Genomic DNA, 26,148 nt, shown 5'->3' on the forward strand with positions numbered 1-26,148 from the left:
CCTTGTCGCGAAGCTCGTCGATAAGTTCCTGCAAGTCGGCCGAAGACGGTAGTGTGCCTTGCAGGAGGTTCTCGCTGGCTTCGGACAGGAGTCGGGTAGTGGCACCACGAAGCGCGTCTCGATCTCTGCGTAACTTGTTCATCCTCGGTACGGCATCGGTGCGGAGGATGTCAGCCTTCTCCGGGTTTTCGGCCTCAATAATGTAGCGACAGAGAAGAGGCCGACACCCGTGTTGCCCTAGTTGAACATTTCTCCTTTCTTTTATTCCGTGCTCACGAGCAGCCCCACCTTGCGCCCGCTTCTTCGTGCGTCTTGTGCATGGCATGGCGTTTCCCGCCAACGTTTTCCCGCGGTAGATTCAACAGATGGAAAGAAAAAAAAGAAGAAAGAGCAAAACATACTCAGAGAAAATACGAGAAAGAAATAGATAGAAAGAAGCAGACAGAAAGCATTGCATAGCAATATATAGCAAGGAGGCGAGAAAGGAGGTTAAGGAGTAGGGGAGAGGGTAAAGCATAGCATATCAGTGTGTACTACAGTAAAGCGTCCTCCAAGTTTTAGCGTTGTTTGGTCAGCTACGTTTTAGTTGCGCTGCGGAACTCTCGATTGAATACTGTTGGGAATGATGGCGGCCCTATCTCCAAGGCTCCATTCCGCGCGGCAATAGTATGTACTTAAATGGTGGTCACCAACGATATACATTAAACTGTTGTTTGAATATTTTATGTTCTTAGTAACATTTGAACAATACCTCCACAATGACATTAAACTGTTTAATTCTGTTACAGCGCCGATGCACACACCCCACAGCACGTCAGGTCGACTTGTGCTTGGCGCATGGTGGCTGACAATTGTAGTGCTCATGAATGCCTTCACGGGACACATGAAGGCCACCATGATGCTGCTTCCCGATCCAAAGCGTATAGACAGCCTTTTGGATTTGTCCCGTCAGAAAGACATAACGCCCTTTCTGTGGAAAGGGGGCGCCTACGAAGACCTACTCAAGGTAAGGTTATGAGTCTTGTCGATAGTTTCTTACGCCGCCTCGGTGCCAGCGCACGGAAAACGGAAAGGTGAAACTATGCAAACGTCCTACGAAAATAGCAGCTAGATATCTCGCGCTGCTGCGCAGGCAGTGAATATCATTTTTAAAGCCCAAACAGGTGAGCGCATCGGCTTTAAACATAAGCATAGGCTGATATTGTATGGTAAATCGGAATAAAGAGATAACAGCATGCTACCATCGGACCATCAGGGGAGTTATTGGCAGATATCCCAGCATTTTTCACCAGTGTGCTTCCTGCTTAGTACTTAGGGCCATTGGAGAATGTATCGCCGGAATGTGGGGTCCTTTGTCCACTTTACTGTTCTGTCATTGACCTCGACAGTAGCACTAAAAAAATGGGGTTTTCAAAATGGCGGGCAGCCGCAATCTTTGACTTAGGTTTGTGGTAGTGGCGTTCGCCCGTCGGCCTTCCTTTGCTCTGGCGACCTTTTTGTGCTCGGTGTACCGCAAGGATATGTCCTCTCTCCTCTGCTAGTCAACACTGTTCTGGCAATCTCCCAAATGCAGTTTGTTTTCAGCGCGCGCCTATCAGAATGTCAATATACGTGGACGACATCTGCATCTGGGTCTCGCAATGCAGCCACAAACGGCTAACAGCTATCCCCCAATGAGCAACAGTATGGATTCAGATCACCTGTCAACACTTGCTCTGTCAGTATCAGCCTAGAAGTCCTGTTTGGCACGCCTCGATATCGGACTTACGCAGGCCGCCTCAGAGAGAAAGTGTTATACGAGGACCAAGGAATAACCCTACGTATTCTAGCTTCGCAAGCTGTCTTGAGTCAACTTCTAAGACTGAGTCAGTACTTCACCGGGAAAGCTTACATCAGTAGACCCAGCATGAGGTACACATAACATTTCTATGCCCCGCTGAATACCTTGGAGATCTTAGGTTTTAGGAGAGCCGAAAGGAGGAAAAAAAGTGGCTTATGACATTACTTATGGCCTTAGTATTTCTAGTTTGAAATTCTACAGATCCACAGCTTCTGAAGTGCGTTGTCTGGTGCTCGAGCATTTGCATGTAAAGTATTCGAATTATCTACACACACACACACACGAACGGATTCATCAGTTAGACCACTAAGAGCTGTGCGCCGGCAACTGAGTCTCACCAGTTGGTGCAGCATTATCTGGCCATTTCGACCACCTGCTATCATTGACATTTGCAGGAGGTGCAGTTTCTCTTCGCAAGCTGAAGAACTTAATCGCGAAGCGATTCATCGTTCTCTCGAAATCTAAATCGGTGACGCAACAACTACCGCGTGGGTCTCCTCCAAACAAGTTCTATCGACAGTCATTAGCATCACTGTAAGAACCTGCCAAAAATAGTTGTATAATATTCCAGTGGATACCTTGGATGCTAGTGACAGTCGTTACCAAAAATAGGACATTTGAAGCAGTGTCGACACCAAGGTCTAGGATGAAGTACTCAGAAACCCCCGGCAATGCGTGTAAACAACGGGATATCTTATTTATCTTAGATATGGGCTCTTTCAACCCTATTGAGTTCACATTCCATTGAATACCTTTCGTACTGGTCTTAGAGCGACTATAGAACATATGCCCTATCCAATCAAGCATTTTTAAAGCAACCGATAGGAAGAGCCCTTGTGAATCAGCAATAACCACAAGAGGCGATTAAAGGCCATTTTCGTTCTTCATGGAAATTGTCACATGAGCCTTCAGGTGTAAGAGTACTGAACTGCTCCGAGTTAATTCGGTTCTATGGGTAAGAAGGGGGACCTGCACACCTGTATAGACATTCAAAGTCCGGTGTTCAGCTTCTCGAGTGAAAACTTAATTCGATCTTGCAACGTGCACGTGTGGCCCTGCAAGCGCTTTTGCCCTGAAAGGAGGAAGCTCATAGCACGAAAAAAGACGCTTCCCCACTTGTGGAATGAAACGATTGTGCTTCCAGAATGTGCACAGAAGGTTAGCAAGGAACATTCTGGTAACATATGAACTTATCTGCGAGAGGCTGGCCTAAGCGACACCAAATAAAACATAATACGGGGAAACAGATGCTCAGGCTGAGCACTTGCCGGCCACGTCTGCCAGGCTAACCCTGCCTGTAGCATCGACACGACCACCACCACATTCCATCAGCTGATAGCCGGCGCGTTTTGGCACCAATCGCACTAGCTCCGTGCCTCGCAGAAAGTCACTACATAGTTCGCGAACGGCCGTCTTGACTGCCGCAAGCCCCTGCTGGAAAGCAACGTATTCGATGCTGTAGTGCGGAAAACCACCGTTCTTGAGGTACGTTTTTGAAGCGCCTGGTCCTCATTTAAATTGCCAAGCCTGGGTTGGTTCGTAATATGTAATGCGGTTCAAATTGGTAGCTTCTTCGTCAGTAAGTCCTCTCATCGCGCACGTTTGGCCTTGACGCTTCGAATTACATCAGTGCACGCAACACAAGGCCGGCCGATTTATAAGCCCTCGTCAGTTTTGCTGTGAAAACCAATGGACAATGAAGCCAAGGATGATATAGGGGACGTTCTTTGTAGTCTTTTACATGCATTGTATTAATTATGATATAAATACGAAGCGATTAAAGTTACGGGAGGACAACATGCCACTGGCAGGGACCGAACCTGCAACCTTCGAATAAAATGTCCGATTCTCTACCTCTTGAGATACAGCGGCAGTCGTCCTTCCGTTCATTTGGCATTTATGCACATGTAAACGTGGAGATATTAGTCAGCGCAGCTCATATAAAGACCGCTCGGGGGTCCAGAAAGAGGCAAACGGGCAATCAGGCTATTCTGGTGCTTGAGAGTGAGGATTTGGTTGAGAGCTAGTAGCTTGGAGTACAGCAGGCCATGTTTGGGAATTCGGCGGCGGAAACCGAGTACAATGTAGAACACCATTGTAATCCGTGCCCATCCAGCATGTGGATGGTGATGGGACTGCTGGGTAGGTGAGCCTACAAGGAGGCCATGCCACCGACGGCGCTAAAGGCACCGTCTACACTGGCCTTCTTACACGCCTGTAACCTGGCTGAACTCTCCGAGAGCGCTCGAGTGCTGCGTGCGCCGGCTCATGAGGGACGCGCGTCGCTCTAAAGTGCCACGGACGCCGGTGGCGCTGGCGACAACGATGGCGGTGCCGTCGGACGTCCAACGATGCAGGCACAAAGGCGTCAAAACTGCTGCATAGCGCACGTTTCGGCAAAGAGCTTGTTAGCACGTCTATTATAACACCAGATGAGCTCGTGCTTACACATTCAGCCCCTCTCCCCCTACTTCTCCACTGCTAGCAATGACAAATGAGCTAGCGCCATAGGTAGCGCAGCACTTTGCTAAGGGCAGATGGATCATTACCAACTAGACCGAACAAACTGTCTGTTAAAATATGCTCATTAGTTGTGGAGAACAGAGATCATCCGACCACTTATAACGAAATTGCGCAGCACTTCTATCTCGGCAGAAGAGACTTGCCGCTTCCTAACAAGAAATTAAATCGAGTGCAGGCATTGGCTCTCGGGTTACTGCAGACGGGTTCGTATCCCAGCCCGGCTTTATTACATAAAATTTATCCCGGCATTTATCCCAATAACTCCCGAAGGCGCTGCAACGAATTCGCTAGACTAGACCACGTGCTCTGGCGTTGCCCCTCGTTACGGGGCGCGGCCCAATCCAATGAATACAAGTGGCTATCCGCTATCAAGAGCCCCGATGTCGGGGCTCAACTATGGGCTGTCCAGAGGGCCCAAGATGCGGCGGTCGGGCTTGGCCTGACTGTCCCGACGTGGGAGCGGCCCGCTGCGCGTTGAGTCGTGCACCTCAGGACTTACATAAAGTTTCGCATCCATCAATCCATTACTGGCTACAGCGAAAAAAGACGGGAGCTAGACACAAATGTAAGAAAGATACCTAACAGGATTGAAACTAGCGACCTGTTCGTTGGTTAGTTTGCTAGCTTGTCTGTCTGTGTGTGCATGCGTCTGTACGATTCTAGGTTCCCTGTTCGCTTTTCGCGTTGCTTGATTTCCTTTATCGACTAAAGTGGGCACGCGTCGCACCACTCTCAATGGCAGTTTTTAGCTCTGGCGTAGCCAGGGGGGAAGGAGCGTAGCCAGGGGGAAGCGTAGCCGGAGGGGGGGCGTAGCCAGGGGGTCGATCAAACCCCCACCCTCCCTTTCCCCCCAAAAAATTCTGGCTATGCCACTTCCACCACGTTTCTGTTTTGTCCTTCACGCATGTTCTTATAAGTTTTCGTATCAAATAATAAGAGGAAAACTCGCCGGCTGCCGTTGCTTCTCACAATTTGGCTGACGTATTTGACTGGTATCATTTTAGGAGCACTACACATACGAGTGTCATTTTGTCTTACCTCGTGGACATATTTCGCGTTGTGTATCTATGTCTTAAATAAACAAATTGAAAGTGAAATTGAATTCTTCGAGTGGACATCATAGTCAGTGCAATGAATCAATGTGATTGCACAGTGCTTACAGCGAAATGATGTACGCAGAAAGCCATCGACGTGAAAGAATATCATGACGTGTGGAAGCTGGTTATTAAGCGTGACGGCCTGCGAGACGAAGCGCAGCTCTACACCGACTACAACCTGCGAATGGTTCTTCAAGGAAAAGCGGTCGTGGTCAGCGACTACACAACGATGCTCTACCACGCTTCACGTACCTGTCGCCGGCATCTCGCTGCAGGGAGGTACTATTTTGCCAAGGAGACAACCTTCCCCACTCAACTCGCAATGGGCGTGGACAGATCTGTTGACTGGTCACTTAGGCAATTCATCGACAAAAGGTAATCCCATATCCATCTTGCAGCGCCGTCGATGAGTAGCCTCCGGTATTGTCATTGTGCTTTTGTACCTAGTTATTGAGCCCGTCGGTAAACCTTGTGGCGTCGACTTCCATGACTGAAACTTGCGGACAGGAGAATATCATTAGCAGGAACCTACTATACGATAGACAAATCTACCACTTCTAGATTTGCTGACCGCACAACATTTAAGAGGGCACTTATTTATAGAGTGGCCTGTAAGAATTGGTTAATTAAGACATTGAACTTAAACTTGACCACACTTGTCTGGCACTTCCAAACATGCATTTCTATAGCTCTTTCTCGACACATTCGATTCGGAATATGTGTCAAATCTTACGCTCAGCATCTGTCGAAATGAAAATGTCGTACGAAGATTCAAATAACTCTTTAAATCAGAATTTCACGTACGGTCATCAAACCTTGTACACTAGAGCATTAACAAAGGCCAAATTCGTCTAATCTGCTTGACTGCACACAGTCACACATAGTGAACAATAATTTTAAATGTTACTTCAAAGAAAATGCGTGTTTTTCAGCCCTATTGCAAATAAACAGTATCGTTCCCTCTTTTTTGCCAATACTAAACGTCATGAATATCTACCTAAAGAGGCTACGCTTTATAATCGCAACGGCACCAGAAACCGCGACAAGAAAATTCCCAGAAATGGTGTGGATCGTTATACGATTAGGTTGGTTAGTTGGTTTGTGCGGTTTAACGTCTCAAACCGACTATGAAAGACGTCGTAGGGCTCAGGAAAATTTCGACCACCTGGGGTTCTTTCCCGTGCGCTGACATGGCGCAGTACATGGTCATCTAGCATTTACCCTCCATCGAAATGCACCCACCGCAGCCGAACCCTCATCATTCTAGTAAGCTGCCGAGCACCGTAACCACTAGGCCACAGCGGCGGCATTTTAAGCGAGCAGGCTTGAAGTAATCTACTGACGTACTGTGCCGACCACCGGGAGAATCGTGTATGCATGAACGACTCACCGCAACCGGGCTCATTTTTCGTGGTTTCTTCTGGACAAGCGGCGAGGTGTAGTCGCACCTCTGTGATGTCAGACCTTGGCGCATATTCGAAAATTGGTCTGAAGGCCTTCTGTAGAAAGCTGACTAGAGATACGGGCATACGCAAAAAAAAATAGAACATAATCAGTGAAGCATTTTGTTTCGCGAGAGGTTAGCTGCAAACGAATATAAATATCAGAACCCCTGAAGCATCAATGTCTCGACAAACGTAGCGCAAAAGAAACTAATTCATAATATTCCTCGGTATTCCTGAGAACTCACGCCACTCAACAAAGCTTTCAGGGAGCCTAACGTTTTCTTGACGAAGCATTGAAATTACAGTGTTGCTTTCTTTTATGGTCACTCTCTCAGTAGCTCTTTGTGAAAAAGTACCGAACAGGACATATACCTCTCGGCTGAAAGTATACTGCGCTCGCTGAGCAAGTACCCCATCATGGCGATCACAGAACAGGATTCGTCATGTCACCTTTATGTGCAACTAATAAGACCAATATCGATGTTAAGCTCCCTTTACCGCGGTGTATACTAGACTTGTTAAGAAAATAAACTTTTATATCAAAGCAGTTCGCGTTTATTCTCTCGGCAGACCACTGACGAGTGCACTGTCTCCTTGTGGACATCTAGATAAAGGGGTTTCGAATGCACCTGTAAAAACAAAGTGTGTATTTTACCGGCTAGCAAATCCTTATTCTTTTTCTCGGTGTCAAGCAATATTTTATTCATTTTAGAAGCAGAACGTTATCATAATTTTTTGCCAAATTTTCGTGATAAACTGGAAGCGCAGTATAAAATTCTGTCACTGTACCAAAAAATAAGGCAGTATATTTATTGGCTTGATATATATTTCGAGTTTAATTGTTACATATAATTATCCTGAAAGAGATTTTAATTTGCAAATCATGAAATATATACATGTCCTCTAAGTTTAATTTTTACATATAAATATCTTCAAAGAGATTTTAAGTTTTAAATCATCAGATATATACATGTCTAATTATGGTGGTAATTGTAATAACTGTTTTACAAAAATAATTAGTTACTCGCCTACGGTCTCTTCGTCGAGGAGTCAATAGATATTACAAAGAAGGCATTACCATTCTCTTAACGCAGCGCACTGGTGTTTATAGGAATGTACCAAAATTTCTCCATTGAGAAAATTGTGAATGACTGACTTGAACAATCACGAATGAATTATTTCAAATCGTGATCGATTAGAGAGCTTGCTAGGGCAAATATTGTTTCGCTACAGTTATAAACATGAAATGATTTTAGCTTCCATTGTAGGCTGCCTTCGAGCGACCTTTAACCAAAAGCCTAAGCCGTTATCCTGGCAAGCAATAAAGAACGTCCTGAAAACCAGGCAAAATTTCAGAAAATGCGGTCTGTGGCCGAAAACCCATTGCACAGGACCGCAATAAATACGCTAGTCAATGCCCAAACAAGTTCGCAAACAATATTGCTTCCGACGTCTTCTTAATGTTTTTTTACAGCGAAAGCTGTTATGAGATCAATTCACCGGCCGTTTTTGGTGCCGTAGTTGTCCGCCGCCGCCGCCGCCGCCGGTGTCCGTAACCAGTATCGCTCGAAATAAGAAAAAAAACTAAATAAGAAAAAAATTCCAGGATGGAACGAGGTTCGAACCTGGGCCCTCTGCGTGGGAGCCCAGTGTTCAACCTCTGAGCCGTGCCGGTGCTTGAAACTGCTTTGCAAAAAGGTCCTATACAGGCTTCATGTCGGGAACGAACCACATTAGCATATGCAATATAGCGTGGTAAAAGAGTAGAATAAGCACCAAGCGTCGCACAACGCGAATTCTGTAACCAGGCGTCACACAATGCGAATTGCGCAACGAGTAGGTTGTTGAATGCTTCCAACCCATTACAAAGAGCTCTGCCATAATTCTTCATCGTCATCACGCACAGCATCAACAAAGTGCGCATAATGCCTTACATGCGTTTAGCAGGTACCACGGCTGTCTGTAGAATGACGAAAAATGGCACAGTGCCTACTGCCCTACTTCTCAAAAATTACAATGATTTATAGCGTAGTGGGTTCCTCGCAAGTGCACTTCTGTTGGTTGCCAAGGAAGCCGATAAGGCTCCCATGATCCATTTCCTCAGGGTCTCAATAAAGTCAATTCTCTATCTCTCTCGCTCTACGTTTCTCCGGTTAACGTATGCTATAAAGCGTGCTGGGACAGTTAAATAACGACCGGGCGTCACACAATATGCATTACGTAACTAGTGGGTCGTTTAGAGCTTCCAACCCATTACAAAGGGCGCAACCATAATTATTCATCGTCATCAACCGCCGCATCAACAAACTGCACATAATCGCTTACATATGGTACCTCGCTTCTCCGCAGAACAACGAATAATGTCGTGCTGGGTGCTTCCCAACTTCCCAAAAATTACGCTTCGTGGCGTAGTGGGTACGTCGCTAATGTACCTGTATTAGTAGCCACAGGAGAGTTTATAACGGGCTCTAGAAATGCCGCTCTTCCAGCTTTCGCTGTGACTGTGCTGCGCTTTCCGCGCAGGCCTGGCGTTTTCTTCACGGTACGACTGAAGCTCTCACTACTAGCGCGCTGAAACATTATTGGTGATTTCTAATAGCTCCGTCCAAGGGCAGAAAGAGGGCAGTATACAATTGGAAGGTATTTTATGCTCTAGACAAAAGTGCCTGTGGTCGTTCCAACGCCAGCATTCAGTGAGTCTCGCGGCGTGGGCTTTGCACCACATTCCTCGTTAGGTGGCGCCACGCTGCGTGACAACGCTGGCAGCAACCGGCGGGGTGCGAATACCGATTGGCCGAGACGAGGCTTGCAGTGAGGTTTAGTTCAAAACCTGTTCATTCCGGCGCCGTAAGTCTCCCGGCCTGCGTCGGGCCGTGGACGCATATCAAGATTGTGGCTATTATCATACCAAACGAATGTGACTTGCCGGTAGCAATTTCATACGCACATATACTGTCCATTATAAGACAGCCAGCAATTCTGTTAATACAGTAAGTGAGGTTCGTCGCCATTTTTTTCAGGTGATGTAGACTTAGCCATATGGTTCTTAGTGCATTGCAGACTCTAACGGGAGTAGTGTCCAGAAAGCAGGGCGAGGAGTGGTGCTGTGCGCGGAACGACTCACAGACTCCTGCTCGGGTTCTAAGTGGTGACGAACTTGCGTAAACCCTCTGACAAGATGCTCCGGCCAGGGCAACCTTAGGCACAACCTGCAAGGCTGGATGTCACCGTAGACAACACAAGCTTTATCTACTCTCAATAAACTCATTTGCAAATCAATGTACGAAACTTGCGAAGGTAAGCGAGAAATTCAGGGGATTTAAATAGCGAGAAAAATGTAGTTAGGCTGTAATGCGAATGAAATGTTATTGCGACATTGATTATTTGTGGTCATTCAATTGCTTCATGCAGAGTGAGGTGGCTCTTTGAAGGCGGCGTACTGAAAGCCTGGATAGAAAAGCAGCTTGGCGACTGGCAGTCGTGCTTGCTGGGAAACCATGAGGAGAAGTACAGCGCACTTTCCCTCTCCGACATACAATCAGTCTTCTTTCTGTTCCTTACATTTGCTTCGTCAGCGATCTTTGTCTTCATCTGCGAACTTCTGATTGGAGGTAAGAAAGGCCACATCATTTCGCGGCAATCCTTTGCTCTCTAAACTCTATTTCCTTTGCTGTCTAAACTCTATTTCCTAAAAAACACCATTGTTCTGTCCACGCAAATGGCATCTTAAAATTTAGCTAACACAATGTTACGCCCAATTTTTGGACACTTGCAGCGTTGCGCGCTGTTAGCGGAAACTATTTTCCGCCATCTTTCCATGTGGGAGGCACGACCCTATACATATCTTGACATATCTAGCCATATACAACAAACCTCTCAGTCCCTTTCCACCACCTGGCGGTGATCGCAATGTGCTAATTTCTATATTAGACGGCATTAACATTTTCGAGATGACGAAGGAGTGCCGATTACCTGATTAAGTCATTATAAGGCATCTTTAGGCCATGAGAATGTGATGTGGCAATGAGTATTTATGACGAAAAGCGGTGTTGCATGTTCTCATGGCCATCCAAAGGAATGAATTCTGGTCGAGGGGCGCTAGTGAATGCAGGCGCAGCATGATCACTTCCGCGGATATGATTGTATAGTCATACTGCTACGAAGACGTCGAACCGATGTTTTAATGCAACACTCACCATCCTGTATGCAAGACACTTATCGCCTTCGGCACACGCTCTGCGAAGCAGATGGCTTTAGCTAATTTACACAAAGAAGCTAACGAAAAATTAGTTACTCGGAAAGCAAGGATGCTCGCACACAGGGTCTAACTGGTTAAAAAAAATCTTTGGCTTCTTTTCCACTGAAGCAATGTATCTCGGTATAATGTTCTATATGCTGGTTTCAAGCACTTGGGTACTTACTCTGCTCGTGCGCTCTCACTCTATGCCTCTTTTTTTTCAGCATACACGAAGAAAAGAGGAAAACGAAATGTGGTACGTCGAATAAAGTGGGTCTCCCGCAATCACCCAACTATTCAACGTACCAGGAACATTGGAGGTATGAAAGTATGGAACATCACCGACTCAGCCGATGCGTGGGCACCTGCGGTGACTTCCAGAACCAAGAAAGTTGCCGTTAAATGAGGGTGAACTTAGCGGTTGATGTTACTAAGTAAATCTTGAGGCAGCCGATGCGTTGCGCAGGTGGGGGAATACGAGTAGATGTTAGTCATAGTACATAGATTTGCGAGTTCTTAATAACGCACGAAAACTTCGTTGCTGGCTGTGTGCGCACACCTTCTTAATAATAAACAACTGGTTGTGCACGGTTTAAGCGAGGTATTATGTAAGCTGATTACATGAATGAATGAAGAGAATTTTCGGGGGCTCGTTTCTTAGTTCGACACAATCTTAACGAAAACCAGCACATAATGAAGCGAAGGAAGTTATAGGAAGCCCACAAAGCTGATTACGGGACACGAGCGTCATGCTATATTCGTATGCATCAAAAAGTACGCTTGCTTTTATCCCGCAGCTTCTAAAATGAATGCAATAAAGGAAATTCAAATGTACAGATCCCCTATAATTGTTCCTACGTGATACACAAATAAAGGACAAGGAAATGTGATAGGTCCCGTGCTGTCTAAAATATCACCACTCGCGGATGGTGATGTAATTCAGGTTGAAGAACAGATAATTTACCTGTTTTAATTGATCGAGGTATGTCAGCAATAGCCATGATTTCCAGTTTACTTTCAAGGACCGCTTTAACACGCACCTAATAAATCAAATCCGAGATTTTAGAGACTCGGCGCTCTTCCTAATTGGAAATTATGCTTCGAGCGTCTAAAAAAATTTCGACACCTTTCTGTTTCTCTTTCAGTCGATACCCGCTGTCACTGAATGTAACAACACCGTTTCCTGGCACTTTGCATGCCATGCATGATATGTATTCGTCCTATTTACTTGGTGAAATCGCATTACACGTGCACGAAAAACAAAAAAAAATCACAGCATATCCACGGAGTGAATGATGATGAGTGGGCGAAGCTGCGGAGGTTCATCGGTAAACCGTGAATCTTCTGTGAATTCTGCCCAGTACATCATCACCGACGTAAGATCGGGCGCGTTTATACTAAAGGTTCGATGAGTTATGACGACTTACAGCTCACTTTAATTTTACATGTATTCTGTGAATTTTCATTGTTTAGAAAACCATTGCTTTAGAAAACATCTGGCGCCTTTCGTTAAGCAGCTGGCGTCTTTTCGTTTTGCTTTAGAAACATCTGGCGTTCTTTCGTTTTGCTTTTACAAAACATCTGGCGTCTTTCGTTGGTTTATTTCATCAATCAACGGCGTTTTGAACAACATTTTTATTGTTTAATCACGCACAGGAGAAATCTCACCAGGCACTACCTTGGAGGTAAACAATGGCTGCTAATGGGAATGAGAGACAGAAGAAGTCGGCTTTTAGCTAACACTTACACTTCTACTTCTACTAACGTTTCCTACTGGAACATGTTAATGGCTGCTAATGGGGAATGAGAGACAGAAGAATTCGGCTTTTAGTTAACGCGCACGCTGCGAATTTTTTATTGTTCAACAACCACAGGAAAAATCTCCCACCGGCACCACCTTGGAGGTCAAAGCGTAAGACTAGTTACGCACTACGACTACTACGACTACGACTACGAGGGACAAACGGGTGCCGCCTAAGGAGCTTCGCCCCTAAAAACAGCCCTATTAATGCTTAGTACCTCCTCTTGGGCTTCATGCAAAACACTACTGCAATGTCTCAGCAATAGCCCTTAGCGACACAGTGACAAAGTGCTATACTTGAAAACAATATTACTGAGGCAAGCAATAGTACGCTGAAACAAAGATCATTAGAAATTATACAGCAATTCGTAGATTTAGTTGCGGATTTCTATCACATCAATTAAACAATAACTGTACTGAAACGCTTGTCTCAGACTGCGTGCAGCAAGCTTTCCGCTAAGCATTTGCCACTTTATCTCTAGAACATGTTACCGGCTTTCGTTATGACAATATGCTCTATTAACACGTTTGAGCATAACCTCATGGTTGTCTTCCAAAAATTTGGCAAAAGTTGGGCTAGTTTCTACCGAGTGTAATAAGACAAGGGTAAAGAAAGCAAGGACAAGAAGGAGGGGAGAAGAAGCGATGTTCCGTGTTCCTTGTTCTCTCCTGGTCACCTTTACGCCAGTACTCGTGTACTATTATGCTTGATTCTATGCTTTAGCTACATTCAGGAAATCGGTATATGTTGTTATTTTGACCACTGATGCAGCGCTTAATAAACCACTTCATCGCATTTTATGTAAAGTCTCTTTTCAATGTTCTTTATGAAGGAAAACATAAAACTGCGCCAACATACAGGGAACAAGAAGGAAGAAGTGGACGGACCTCTATGTAGGCGCAGGTTTATGTTTTCCATGTCCTACCAACTAGCCCTCCACCGTACGCTTCTTGAGTTCATTTATGAAGGACCTTGTTATCTGTAATTTATGTAAATGTGTAATTGATACGTGACAAAACACTTCTCATTGCAGTATAATGGCACTTGTGTTGCTATTTTGACTACGCCCACTGCAACACGAAGGCCTCTCTGATATTTTAACATGAAAGTGTTTTATGCCGGGCTCCACCAAGACTTCAGTGACGTATTTCCATCACGGAAACGACGTCGAAAATATACACCTGTTCAGATGGAAAAAAAAGTTCCATCAACGGGAGCCGAACCCACGACCTCTCGGTCTGCGACAACAGATGCCGGGCACGCTATCCACTGCACCACAGCCACACACTCTGGAGGCTTTACAAACGCGCATTTTATATCTCACGCTTTCCTCTCACAGTGCTCATGGTCGGCGGGGTGGTGTCGCTATATGGGAACGGTAATGTTAAATAATGTTTAAAAATTAAAACAAGGTGCTGCGCGAAAAAGACACGGACAAGAAGAGAACAATGACGAGCGCAGACTCGCGACTGGTTTTATTCAGAAGAAAACGCATATATATACCACACAAACCGCCAAATCATGTACGCGCATGCGAGAAACCGGCCTTCGGTATGATACGATCTTACTAAGGCGTCGTGTTCCGAGGGACCAAAGCAAAATTTATTCATCCATCCATCCATCCATCCATCCATCCATCCATCACTCACGCAAACATCTTTCTTTTCGGAGATGAAAAGAACTTCGGCAAGCTCACGTACCAATTGTTCATGACTACGTCTTAAAGGTTTCGTTCCCGCCAGTAAAGGGTGGCACTGTTTACCACAGGCAGCCAACGGCAATGCGGAGTCATAGTGAAGCCAATGGTACGCCGTGGCGAGTGGCAACATTCTTCAGGTTGTGAGACACCAGATGGATATAGGGGACAACCGCCGGTCGTATTTTTTTACTACCTTGACGCCCCTGAGTTCCACTAGCTTTCAACCTCTGCAGGTGTGCAAGATTGCCACTAAGCGCCACGCCACTCTGTTCGTCGAGTGTTCGACGGGGTGGTATACGAATCCCTCTTACATGTGGGAAAATTTACATCGACCAAGCGGGCCGTGTATAAATGAACGAATAAGTGAACAGCAGCTTTCGATTAAGACCGAACAACGGTCTAATCTCCCCCTTCACTGCAGTGCATGGTCGCTGGCTGCCTGTGGTAAACAGTGCCAGCCTATACTGGCGAGAACAAAAATTTTAAGACGTAGTCATGACCATTTGGCACGTGAGCTCGTCGAGGCTTTTTTTTTTTCATCTCCGGAAAGAAAGATGTTCGCGTGAGTGACGCCTCAGTACGATATTATCACGCCGAAGGCCTGCCAAACACCAATATTATTTGCGCAAGCTCTCTTACATCAATGTACAGGAAAGCTTCAACGACTTCTGTAAAGACACCTTTTACTTTCGTGTTCTATCGGTTCATGTGACGCAGGGATCAACCACGTTTATTTTTCAATTAATATGGCCCTGTGCATGTTGCAGCAACGTTATACCCTCAAACGTCATATTCTCATCAGCCCACGTAACTGTCTTCCCGTCTAATCCTGTAATCCCTAAGTGCTTCACAAATGTAGAGATTGAATAATGTGAAACTTTTTGAAAATGCTGCGGTACTGGTGTCTCAACGCCAATGATACACCGATTTTTTGAGCACGCTAGTTTCACTTGACAGCGGCCCGCACGCGATGCCAGGCCGAAGGTACACATGACGTGTAAACGTAAATTTCCAAAGGAACAGGTCTCCTCGTATTCCCGCGCGCACAAACACAGCGGATTTACGGTTACTGATACAAAGGTGACGGTATAGTATGTTTAGCACCTACCGACTAAAATACACGTGCACGCACAGAATGTGCAATTTGGCGAGTCTGCCACACCAAAGCTTTGGCACAAAACGCCATGCGGCGCATAAGACAACCAGGCAAGAAGAAAGTGGCAGGTGGTGCTGCAAGTGCGCACGAAATAAAAGCGAAAAAGAGGTGTTCCATCTGGGCAACGGGAGTGTCTGTCTCAACTCTGTCGCCATACAATTCATCTCACATATAAGTTATAATTGCTATGGATCTGGCAATAGCAGTCTTCCTAGATATTAAAAAGGCATTCGATACAGTTCCCCACGACATACTATTACATAAACATGAAAGTTATGGCTTCAGTGACAGTTCACTCCAGTTCATCTCAAGCTACTTGTCGTCGCGCAAACAAAAAGTGGTGATTAAAAATAACGAATCCGCATACAGCACAATAGTGTGTGGAGTTCCCCAGGGATCCGTATTAGGCACGGTACTTTTTTCTCTGTACATAAATGATTTCCCCAAAACACTAGTGTACTCTAAAGCATTAATGTACGCGAACGATACCGCCATATTATTCACAGGAGATAGTCTGTCAACACTGCAAGCCAACATAATGCCTGAATTGACACGCGTAAGCAACTGGTTTATACAGAATAAATTGACACTACATTCAGGGAAAACGAAGTATGTTGTTTTTCGATCAAGGCGAAAAGATATTGACATGGCGTCTATGCAACTTTACCTGGACAACAGTCCTATCGAACAAGTGGTTTCTTTTAAATATTTAGGAGTGTTTTTTGACCAGCACCTTCACTGGGAAGAACAAATTCATAGTGTTTGTAGAAAGTTGGCTTACGGTTTTTATACCTTAATCAAAGTACGCGAATGCTCTCCCCCCAGCGTGCTTCGAACATTGTATTTTTCCTTCTATCATTCACATATTGGCTACTGTATTGAATCGTGGGGTGTAACGTAATACGACATACCTAGAGCCATTACTACGACTACAAAAGAGAGCCCTAGGCATAATAGGTAGAAACCATGGAAATTCATATAAAACTACATTTCAGGAACAACAAATCTTATCAGTTTGGGCATTTCGCGATTATAAGGTTGCCCTTTTTGTTCAGAAAATTATAGGCACTAGCTTTCCCCTCTCCTCCACTCTATTTACAATACCATCGCGAAACACTAGACACGCATCGAATGGCAATTTTAACTTACCTACAAGCTATAACTTATATGGAAAACGCTTATTGGAATTCCATGGGACTAAAACTTGGAACCTACTACCCTTAGTAGTTAAAGTGGCAAGAAATTTTAAGCACGGTGCGAAATTATTTTGCTTGCAGCATCAAGACATGTAAATAGGTTTCTTTTTTCCACTTTCTCCTGCGCTAATTAGTGCTTTTACCCAGTTACTTGTTATATATTATGATGATGATGAAACAAGCTATATTTGGGTATGTTTTGAAAATACATATATGTACACGCACTTATGTATATAGCATGTATGTGCATATGTGAATAGTTATATGTAAAAATAATTGTGTCTATATGTGTTTACTGTTAAATATGCTCTGCTAAGCTGCTTTTATGAACGCCGATATGGACCGATCACTAGCCAATGTAGGCTAACGGTCTAGATATCTTGTAATCTTTTCTTTGGTTTGTCAATAAAAATCAGATTGATTGATTGAAAAAAAATGCAGTAAAATACAGTGGTCGACAGAACCCCGTCTGGTAGGTAAGTGGGGCCGACCGGGGCGGTTAACCTCGGTGGCGAAACGTCTCTTATTCTAACGATTGGTCGGCGCTGATTTACCGCCACGAGTAGCCATGCACCAATATACGTATTCATTAGGCAAGCTCATGCGTGTTATTTGTAGAAAAAACTAGTGTGTCGGATAAATTGGGCGAAGCAGTGTGCGTACCAACAATAAAAAATACACCTGAGACACCCTTGTCTCTATAGTATGCTAATTCAACAGCTTGTCCCTATAGCCTGCTACAGGGGACATTAGCGTACAACTACAGTAGCCAAAATGGGTAGGACCCATGACGACGACAGCTTGGTAGTAAACTGTACCCACGGGATGCGCATGCATCAATGTCGATAGTTCCGTTCCTGACGAATGCGCTAGGTCATCGTCAGAGTTCTATAATTCGAGTGCAAAATGCTAAAAGGTATTAGCGACATGATACAGATTCTGAAATTTTTTTGTAAGGCATGCTGGCATCCCACAGTAGACCTTAGACATCCAAATAACCTTGCTCACCACGGCACATGTCGGTTCAACTTTAACCTGCGCACGGTCTTAAGGACAAGATTTTTGTTCTGAAGAAGGTGAGAGACTGTCAGTTGAAATAGATAACGAAGTATAGGCGTATCAGTATGAGGTGACCTTATTGAATTTGCAGATGAGCTTAAAAATTACAAAGTAGGATAGATATGGGAAGGCATTGTTCACTCGGCTCATTTGCGCAACGTTTTTTCGTAGCGTTAAACACCTGGAAATTTGGAGAGGAGAAATTCTAAATGGCATTGCTTCTTCGTTCGCACCTCAAGTTACCAGTTGCCCCGCAAAATTTCATTAACTTTCGTAACCTTAAGTTTCCGGCCTCTTCAAGAATATTTCCTGCTGACCGCCGTAATGTGCCGAAAGACACAAAATCGATCGCGGTTAAGAATTTGGATAAGTCCGATTGTTTTCTAGTGGAGCTTTCGGAAATGGCGACTTTGAGTGCTTCTCGAATGTCGGTTACATTGAGAAGCTGCGATGTCAACGCGCTGCCTCAAAAGGAATCTTTGCTAATTAAAATGAAAACTTTACGAAAGGAAAATTGACAACCACCCGTTTGTAGCAGGAAGCCACAAGGAAATGCATACTTATTTCTAAGAAAGAAAGCTTCTTAGTTGCCTAAATATTCGTTCTGCTCCGGGGATCAAACCCAGAACAAACGTGGATTAGATCCTCGACCAACACGAATTTAACGGCAGCTACTTTCTTTCTGAGAAATACATATGTATCTCTTGTGGCTTCGTGATGCAAACGAGTGGTTGTCACTTTCCCTTTTTAACCCTTGCGACACCTTGCGGGATTCCGCAGAACCGGCTTAGAGCATTCTGTGTGCCCATACCCGTCGAGTTGCCGATCAATTCGCCGTCGCGCTGCCGATTCCTAGCTTCCTGGTTAGCTCATTTGGAAGAGCGACCGCCTTGTAAAAGCGTTGGTCCCGGCTTTGATACCAGGACCAGGGTAACTTTTACAGCGAAAGCTATTATGAGATTACAACAACGGCCGTTTTTGGCGCCGTAGTTGTCCGCCGCCACCGCCGCCGGTGTCCGTATCAACTATAGCGCGAAATAAGAAAGAATGTCCAGGATATAACGAGGTTCAAACCTGGGCCCTCTGCGTGGGAGCCCCGTATTCTACCTCAAAGCCACGTCGGTGCATGAAACTGCTTTGCAAAAAGACCCTATACAGGCCTCATGTCGGGAAAAAACCACATTAACATGTGTAATGTAGTGTGGTAGAAGAGTAATAAGATGGTTGATCCCTCTTTCATAGGAATCGGTATTACAAGAAAGTGAAACATGTCGTCACAGAAGTAGTCGATTATTTATAGTGTATTCGTATATGAGAGCTCGTACAATGTCTACTGTTGTTTGGCAGATATAGCACCGCTTTATGTGGACGCACTCGCGTTGACGCCTAGTGGCACATCTTCGTACCGACCACTAACGCCCGTGATCATGATTTAACTTTCGCTGTAGCTGAAGTTCTTATCATATACGTGCACACCGCATATGGTGAATCCCGCGCAAATATGGCATCAACAAGCGCATAATAAACACTGATACTCCATATGCACTTCTTCAAAGCGTCGTAAAACGCGAAGAGAAACGCTACGCGCGTCGTGTCTTCCCTCTAGCCTAGCCGTTAATTTTCACAGGGCGAGCGGGGATGACAGCAAGACGAGCGTCGGAGAGGTATTTTTCGATGTGAATCGATTATATGAGCGAGGACCATCTCGCGGTGTGTTAAAGCGTTGACGAATATATACTTCTATTGGAAACGCGCCGAATGGAGCGACTGTAGCAACGGCGCGTTTTTTTGTTTGTTTTTTTTTTTTTTTTTTGTGAGCCAGATGGCACACATGTTAACGCCCCCTTATAAAGGGAACGCACATAGCATCCATATATCCAATATCATTGTGAAAGGAAAGTGTGAAAGATAAAAGGTGCGTTCATGTTACCTCCGTAATGTGTTCGGCGGTAGCTCTCGCTTTTTGCCCTTTGAATGATCTGTACTGCATTTGGATGTTATCTTTTTACTGGGTCTGCATTCCGTTTGGCGCAGCATGTTAGCGTATAGACAGTCTGATGTTAAAGTTCCATCTGTTCATGAGTGTTTCGTGGAAATTGCTGTCAAAGTTCGTGATGTATATAGGACGACTGACTGTGATGAAGATGTGATATCTTCGGTTGATGCATTAACTTACACGAAACGATTATGTGGTGTGATTGTTAGACTATCTTGAGCTGTAGTCTAGAAGGCAACAAAGAAAAGTCCGGCGGTAGCGCAGTGGGCTTAACGTCCGTCAGCGATTGTAGCTGACCGAGAGGTCACGGGTTCGACTCCTGTGAACGGAACTTTTTCTTATAGTTTTTTTTTTCTTTGCCATCTGATGACGTTCATTTAGCTGACGTACGTCCGTGATGAAAACGCGTCATGAATGTCTTGGTGGACTGCGCATAAAACACTTTCGTGTTAAAAAATAACAACCAGGCATCAAACAATACGAATTCTGTAACCAGGCGTCACACAATGCGAATTGCGCAACGAGTAGGATGTTGAATGCTTCCAACCCATTATAAAAATCTCTGCCATAATTCTTCATCGTCTTCAGCCACAAAATCGACAAAGTGCACATAAGGCCATATAGGTGTTTAGCGGGTACCACGGCTCTCCGCAGAATGACAAAAAATTGAATGAAGGAAAGAAGATGACTTTTGAGGACTTTTTTTTCTTTCAATATAAACAAGACCTAACAGACAATAATGCCCAGGAATGTATAGGGTTGTTATTTGTAGTAATTAGGATATAAATGTGAAGAAAAACGAGCCCTTAGAAGTCATCTTCTTTCCTTCATTCTTAGCGAGGGTCACGCTCTGGCCTTCAGGTAGTGTGCGAGGGATTATTGGTCAGCTGCCAGCTCCTAACGAGATCACGTGCTATAGTGATCAGCTGCCAGCTCGTAAAGAAATCGCACTCACCGCCATGGCTGCGATCGGTGTGACTAACACTCCCATGTTTAAAATGCACATATATACCCCATAAAGTGGACGGCAGGTTAACCGCCGCCGTAGCTCAGTGTTAGAGCATCGGACGCGTTATTCGAAGGTCGCAGGTTCGGTCCCTGCGGGCGGCAAGTTATCTTTTCGTCCACTTTACATTCTTCACATTTATATCCGAATTACTGCAAATAACATCCCTATACTTTCCTGGGCATTATTGTCTGTTAGTTCTCATTGAAAAATTGCATAGTGGCTGCTTCCCTCCACCATAAAAATTATGATGATTTATAGCGTAGTGGATTCCTCGCGAATGCACTTCTATTGGTTGCCAAGGAAGCCCATAAGGCTCCCATGATCCATTTCCTCAAGGTCTCAATATAGTTAATTCCCTCTGTCTCTCTCTTTCTCACGTTAACGTATTTTAGTAAGCGTGGTGGGAGAGTTAAATAACGACCGGGCGACACACAATACGAATTACATAACTAGTGAGTCGTTTAAAGCTTTCAACCCATTACAAAGGACTCAGCCATAATTCTTCATCGTCATCAACCGTCGCATCAACGAAGTGCACATAATACCTTACAGATTCGCTTCTCCGCAGATTGACGAATAATGTCGTGATGGGTGCTTCCCAAATTCACAAAAATTATTTGTGGCGTAGTGCGCCCGTTGCTAGTGTACTTGTATTAGTAGCCACAAGGGAGTTTTTAACGGGCTCTAGAAATGCCGCTCTTCCAGCTTTCGCTGTGACTGTGCTGCGTTTTGCGCGCAGGCCTGGCGTTTTCTTGGCAAATACGAAGCTTTTTTTTCTGAGAAATCTGTGTTGATTTTCCTGTGGCTTCGTGCCGCAAACGTGTGGTTGTCAGTTTCCCTTTCTCAACCCTTCCGCCACCTTGCGGCATTTCGCTGCACCGATTTACACTAAAAATGAAAGCATTGCGTGTCCATGTGCGACAAATCTGGCGGCGAGCATCCGTGACAGGCTGCGGTATGAACACAATTTGTACGAAAGGTCAGATCATTTCTTATAGACACACTAGGCTTGTGCGAATAGTAAATTTTAGGCTCGAAGCGAATTCAAAGCGAATAGAGATTTTGGTCGAATAATTTCGAATCGAATTTGGATAGTATATATCACATATTATAAAGAAAAATAAGCATATTTGTCATGACCCAACCAACCTGCACAATGCTTTTTCAAAATTTTAACAAGGCATGTGCAAATGTCATTCTTTTTTGTTCAAAGCAAGTGGAAGCAACTTTGAATAATAGCAAGATTGGGCATTTGGTAGAATGCAAATGATAACCTGTAAAATATGTTACGTTTTAAAATTTACTTTACTTGGAGCATATAAGCCGGTATAACAAGTTTTTAAACTTAAAAAATGATGAATCGATGTGAGGGTACTATGTTCATTTAACCTTGAAGTAAGGCTTCGCGGCAGTGCGGATTTTTTCTGGAAAGGTGTATTCACGGTGTAGCCATTTTCTACTGCAGTGAAACTATCTTTACAGGTGGTTACAAACGAAGAGTGCTGATTTTTTCTGGAAAAATGTATTCACGGTATAGCACTTCTTCACTGCAGTGAAACAACCTTTACAGGGGGTTATAAGCGGACAAATATACACCTATTCGTTCATTTCGAATACTTCGAAATTTTCAATAATTTAAATTCGAATCGAAGCGAATTCGAATACTGTATTGTTCGTTCGAATATTCTAAGTGCTCGAATATTCGCACAAGCCTAAGACACACACAAAATTATGCTAAAAGCGAAAAGTCATATGACGTCACCAGTAACATCACATTGCTATGTCATCATGTCTTATTGAACAGCGTGATCTGAGACGTCATCACTTGGCGTCGTCGCTTGGTGAAAGGTGAGCAGATCCCAGAGTTTGTCATCCGCAACTCTCATCGCTACATGCATGGTATCGACACTAAGTAGAGAAATTTGCAAAGTTATACATAAATGCAATATGCACTGTTGGTTAAAACAGGCTCTTGTGGAGGTTTACTTCCGCGGCTGTTTTTCCTACCCGTTGCACCTCGTTTTATAACACATTGAACTGGAAGCTGCTTACGACGGTGTGCATGATCGCACTGTGGCGTTCTAAATTACGACGCGTGTGTCACAACCAACTGGGTTAGGAACGAGTTGCTATAGAGACCGAAAGTGTCGCTGTGGCAGCGTTCGATCTGTATTGGCTATGACAGGAGCTTCACCATCCAAGCCCACACTTTTGGGGATATCCAGTTATAACATATAGCGCAATCGGCACCTCTAAAGTAAACTGCGCTAAACTGTTGCGTCTCCGTTGTACTGGTGAACTGCGTGGACATAACTGCACCATAGCAGCGACGAACGAATAACTTGACGCACGTATGAAACTAAAATACCAGGAAGCGAGACGTCAGCGCGCAAGTCAACAGGATTTCTCACTGAGTGCTCAAGCATGCAAAGTCGAGGCCGCCAAGCAAAACGCGAGAAGCTGGGCAGTCACTTGAAAAAAAGCCACAGTTTCGCCGCAAGGGCGAAGTAATGAATGCCATAGCGAGAAATTGGAATGTCACTTGAAGAACGACAAGCAGCTTGATACTTGCAGAGCGCCGCTGAAGCACAAAGATGGACGCCCGAAAAGAACGCACAGGCATGCACAGGGCAAGCGTGAACTGACAACTCTCACAGTTGTTTCATATTTGTGCTTGAGCAACGCGCTGCAAGTGTCGACAATGGAGAATCTGACGCTCTTACATATATATTTTTCTTTAAAACTGCGGTGCGTGGAGTGAACCTGCGTCTCCTGCCACACAGAGACGTCGCATCGTACGCAAGGTGTGCCCAGGCTCCCTAGGTGTGCCCGGTGTTTTTTTTTTCATTACACATCACGATTGGGTACAGAAAGAGGCCACTTTGTCGTGCCTGTCTCAAGTGCAGTTTTCAAATCGAAAGAAAATGTAGGAGCGTTGAGCAATAGAAAACACGCTCAAGCTCCTCCGAGATCTGCGTACCAACCGTGGTAAATGGTGTATATAAAGAGCTCGCCGTTATTTCGCAGGCGCACGCATAACGCGTGGTTCACTTGTGTAACACAGCGCTCTGGGGAGCGAGGGGTCGTTGGTTGGAATCCACGGTCGGGTGCTGCGGAATTTTTTTTCTTTCTGCATGTATATATCTAGGACATGACAGCCATGGCGAAAATCCGTCGAGAGTGTTTATATAAGTGCTGTCGCAATAATGCACCGGACTGCACAAGACAAAATGTAGTTTGTGGCTGAACTGACGCGAACGGCGCACCTCCATGAGCTTCAATCGCTCGGTGCGGAAGCGGCACGTGCGTAGACGATGATAGAGTGACATAGCTCTTGAACGCGATCACGTGAAACATTAAAATAACCTATACGGCTTCAAATACATGTTCGTTGAAGCGTGGGCTAAAGTTTTGTATCGTCGATCCAGCCGCTGTCCATCGGCGGATCCGCAGCAGGCGGCCCTTAGCGTACCTTCGCTACTGCCTACAGCCATGCTGCCTCTTCACTGGCTTGCAAAACAAGGGCAGTGAACAAAGGATGCCGCGGCCCTGCGCCGCTGCTGCAATTGGCTATAAGGCAGATACGCACTTGAGCGCAGGCTGCCCGTATAACAAGTTCCTGGACCTCGGGCTTTCTAACGAACCGCATTAGTGCTATGCGTCTTTCGCGCCTCCGCTACTATTAATGCCACGGCTCGACGATTAGACGCCTTTCTATGTTCCTGTGTCTGTATAAAATGGCGCATTCATTGAATCAGGGCGTGGAACCGCAATCTCGACAGCGCAAAGAAATAGTGCATGGGGATGATCCGGTTCACGACCTCTTATGCAGCAGCAATAACTCAATGCCCTGTCTGCCGTACGTAGAAACGGCTGCGGCTAGAAGGAAATTTGTAAGCCACAATATTACGGCATTCTGTAAATTTATTTTTGTGTAGCATCCGAGCGTTCGTGGCGCCCGCGTCGAAAAAACTCTCTCCTAAAAATGAGTGTGAAATATATTACTGCTGGCCCCAGCACAAGCTTCAGTGCATCGCCTCAGCCTTCCTCTGCGGCAACACACTGAAAATTGTTTATAGTGAAATCACTAATAGACACGCTTCGTTGTACTGATATTAAGGATAGATGGGGTTCTACGGGCAGGAAGCTGTGAAAAGCGAAATACTTTATTAGGCCGGTATTCGGTTATATTAAGTTCGTTATGGCGAGGCTTAACAGTATAACGTTTTCCATAATGAACAATACCAGTACAGAAGAAAGATGGTGGTTTATGCCATACCCGATTGACGATTCTCAGCTCCTGGGGTAAAGCGTTGATCAGTTATGTTGAATTCTAATGGCAGAGTCGGCGCAAGGTTTTCTGCTCCTTGTGGAGCAAGCGTGGTCCAATGACATAGCGAGGGCGGGAGTGAAGCGTTCCAGCGTTCCAATGAGAGAGTTGGAGTGGATTGAGAGCGCGAGACACTCCGTGCAGCAGCAAAAATTGCTCCACCAAAATCGGCGGACTGTACCGGAACTCTGCGTGACGCACTTCCTTTAACACGCTTGTCTGCTCAGGGGCGCCGCCGGTAGTCGCGTGTTTTTGGCAGTAACGGCAGACGCCTTGGACGGCTTGCTGCTCGATATATCGACAGCTCCGAGTCAAGAAGGACCAGATCCTGCACGAGCAATTCATCGTATACTGAAAGCGATGCTGAAACTGCCGTGTACGAGTTAATCGACAAAATTTGACGTACAATGGAATAACTACACGCAAGGCATTCTGGGCAACTCGGTAATCGAAAGTACCGAAAGTACCAACTCGGTACTCGCCTTGCTCCAGCGCCGCGGGTTGTGTTCCAATCGCGGATTTGGAGGCGTTGCTCTACGCCAAATTTTAGTGCTCGCTCGTGGAGGCCATCGGCTGCTCCAACTCTGCCGTAGGAATTCAACCATTATCTTTCGTACGTGTTTACCTAAATTTCTAAAAAAGTGAATTCTCCTACAAAATTGCTTGTCCATGCTTCATCATTGACATAAAGTCAAGGCCGCTGGCGTTTCTATGCCTCGGTGAGGCTGTCCATGTTTGTTGAGCGTCTGCAACTTCGAA

The sequence above is a fragment of the Rhipicephalus sanguineus genome, chromosome 2 (genome assembly GCF_013339695.2).
Source record: "Rhipicephalus sanguineus isolate Rsan-2018 chromosome 2, BIME_Rsan_1.4, whole genome shotgun sequence".
In the NCBI taxonomy this organism is placed as follows: domain Eukaryota; kingdom Metazoa; phylum Arthropoda; class Arachnida; order Ixodida; family Ixodidae; genus Rhipicephalus; species Rhipicephalus sanguineus.